This window comes from Piliocolobus tephrosceles, chromosome 1 (assembly GCF_002776525.5).
Source record: "Piliocolobus tephrosceles isolate RC106 chromosome 1, ASM277652v3, whole genome shotgun sequence".
Lineage (NCBI taxonomy): Eukaryota > Metazoa > Chordata > Mammalia > Primates > Cercopithecidae > Piliocolobus > Piliocolobus tephrosceles.
The window spans coordinates 56,674,712-56,677,764 of NC_045434.1; the positions used below are offsets into that span (position 1 = coordinate 56,674,712).

The window sequence follows — 3,053 nt, forward strand, 5'->3', positions numbered from 1 at the left end:
TTTTTTTTTTTGAGATAGAGTCTCTGTCACCCAGGCTGGAACTCAGTGGCCTGATTACTGCTCACTGCAGCCTCGAACTCCCCAGGCTCAGGTGATCCTCCCATCTCAGCCTCCCAAGCAGCTGGGACTAGAGGCATGTGCCACTAAGCCCACTTAATTGCAACTTTTTGTAGAGACAGGGTTTTGCCACTTTGCCCAGGTTGGTCTTGAACTCCTGGACTCAAACAATCTGCCCACCTCAGCCTCCCAAAGTGCTGGGATTACAGTAACGAGTCACTGCGCCCTGCCTAATTATCTTCATTCTTAATCTGACTGGGGCCTCTGTGGATTCTAAATATTTGAAGTCTGTTTATTTCAAATAAATCCAACTTTGGTCTTTAGCTCAATATCAGTTATCAGTAAATAAGAAATATTTTTAAACACAGTGTTCTCTGGACATAAAAAATATCCTATTTTGCTACCCAAAGCTTATTCCAAAGTTCTTATAATAATTGTTAAAAGCCAAAAGACCAGGCTAGATGTGGTGGCTCACATCTGTAATCCCAGCACTTTGGGAAGCTGAGGCAGGAGGAACGTTTGAGTCCAGGAGTCAAAGAACAGCCCGGGCAACATAGCGAGACCCTGTCTCAACAGATAATTTTTTTTTTTTTTTTTTTTTTTGTTGAGACGGAGTCTCACTCTATCACCGAGGCTGGAGTGCAGTGGCTGGATCTCAGCTCACTGCAAGCTCCGCCTCCCGGGTTCCCGCCATTCTCCTGCCTCAGCCTCCTGAGTAGCTGGGACTACAGGCGCCCGCCACCTCGCCCTGCTAGATTTTTGTATTTTTTTTAGTAGAGACGGGGTTTCACCGTGTTAGCCAGGATGGTCTCGATCTCCTGACCTCGTGATCCGCCCGTCTCGGCCTCCCAAAGTGCTGGGATTACAGGCTTGAGCCACTGCGCCCAGCCAACAAATAAATTTTTAAAAATTAGCCAGGTATGGTGGTGCATGACTGTAATCCCAGCTACTCAGGAGGCTGAAGTAGAAAGGATCACTTGAGCCCAGGAGGTTGAGGCTTCAGTGAGCCATGTTCGTGCCATTGCACTCCAGCCTGGGTGACAGAGCAAGATCCCGTCTCAAAAAAATAAACAAAAACTAAAAGACCAATTGGCAGAAACAAGTATTTAAATTATCATGTATAACAATCCTTTTATAGTTCATTTCTTTTTTAAATTATTTTTTGTCTCTTTTCCTTTTGTAGTTTGTAAGTGTGTTGAGTATTTACACACATGTGTGAGCTGTGCCTCCCTCAAACCTTGTTACAATGTCAATGTATTTATTTATCACCTCAGACAGGTGAGGTGTCACCTGTCTGAGGTGATAAATAAATAAATAAATAAATTCTCAACCAGGCGAGGTGGCTCATGCCTGTAATTCCAGAACTTTGGGAGGCTGAGGCTGGTGGATCACCTGAGGTCAGGAGTTTAAGAGCAGCCTGGCCAGCATGGTGAAACCCCGTCTCTACTAAAAATACAAAAAACTCAGCTGGGCATAGTGGCAGGCACCTGTAGTCCCAGCTACTTGGGAGGCTGAGGCAAGAGAAGTACTTGAACCCAGGAGACAGAGGTTGCAGTGAGCCAAGAGCATGCCGTTGCACTCCAGCCTGGGTGACAGAGTGAGACTCTGTCTCAAATAAATAAATAAATAAATAAATAAATAAATAAATAAATAATCACTTATTGTTCCAATTCAATACATAATTGAATAATAATAGCTAATATTAAATAAGTATCTGTGTGCCAAGTCCTGAGCAAAGCACTTTATGTAGCTTATTTTATGTTATCCTCCTCACAGTAACCCTATGTGGTAGGTCTTATTAGTATTCCCATTTTTCATAGTCTGTCTGCACTAGGGCTTATGTATTCAGATCAATAAACATTTCTGGTGCACCTGTTATGTGCAAGGCACTGTCCTAGGCATTTTGGAGGCTGTAAAGATTGCAACACAAGTGATGATATCACAAGACAGTAAAGAGCTATGAGATATCACAGGAGAAATACAATTGCCTTGGTAGCTCCAAGACAGGAATGACCACATCTCTACGGGAATCCAGAAAGGCTTCACTGATCAGATGTTAATATCCTGGGGTTTTGGCCGGGCGCGGTGGCTCAAGCCTGTAATCCCAGCACTTTGGGAGGCCAAGACGGGCGGATCACGAGGTCAGGAGATCGAGACCCTCCTGGCTAACACGGTGAAACCCCGTCTCTACTAAAAATACAAAAAATTAGCCGGGCGAGGTGGTGGGCGCCTGTGGTCCCAGCCACTCGGGAGGCTGAGGCAGGAGAATGGCGTGAACCCAGGAGGCAGAGGTTGCGGTGAACTGAGATCCGGCCACTGCACCCTAGCCTGGGCGACAGAGCAAGACTCCGTCTCAAAAAAAAAAAAAAAAAAAAAATATATATATATATATATATCCTGGGGTTTTAAAACCAAGGAAGCATCTCTCCTTTCTTCTTTCTCCATGCAAACCACAGGGCTCTGCCACTGGCCTTTAACAGAGGCACCGCTACTGCAGAATGCTGCCCACACAACTCCATCTGGATTTTTGGCACATGATTGTGAATCTCTATTTGTCCAAGACATCACTCTTTGTGACTCTGATTTTGTATTTCGATTCTACTTCTTGGTGGTGTTGCCTACTCATGAATTGGTTCCTGACCATGGCCCATTCCAACCTCAGCCTGTCTACATCCCCTGGAAAGAACTGATAGGATTCAGCAGATCATGTCTAGATAGCTATTCAAGTTCTTCAAAGCATCTTCCTACCTAAAGAAAGATACGAAGATTTTCAAGTGTATCATCATGTCACTGAAACCAATTATTAAAAAGTATACATAGCAAGAAATATTGGATTGTATTTGGCAGTGGTTGTGAAGATGCAAGGTATTTGGGGGAAATATCTGGGGCACATAAAAACATGCCTGACTCCAACCCACTCGTATTTTTTCAATTTACATTTTGTAGATGAACTGTAATAACATGCCATCAAAAAAGAAATACTCAAGGCCGGGTAT

General features: G+C 44.0%; 1 non-coding gene across 1 annotated transcript; it reads left to right on the forward strand.

The window, feature by feature from the left end:
• Window positions 1-1,228: 1,228 nt before the first annotated feature.
• On the forward strand, window positions 1,229-1,334 carry LOC111550998. Its single transcript, XR_002734226.1, has one exon. It is a non-coding gene; the product is annotated as a small nucleolar RNA U13 (small nucleolar RNA).
• The last annotated feature ends 1,719 nt before the right edge of the window (window positions 1,335-3,053 follow it).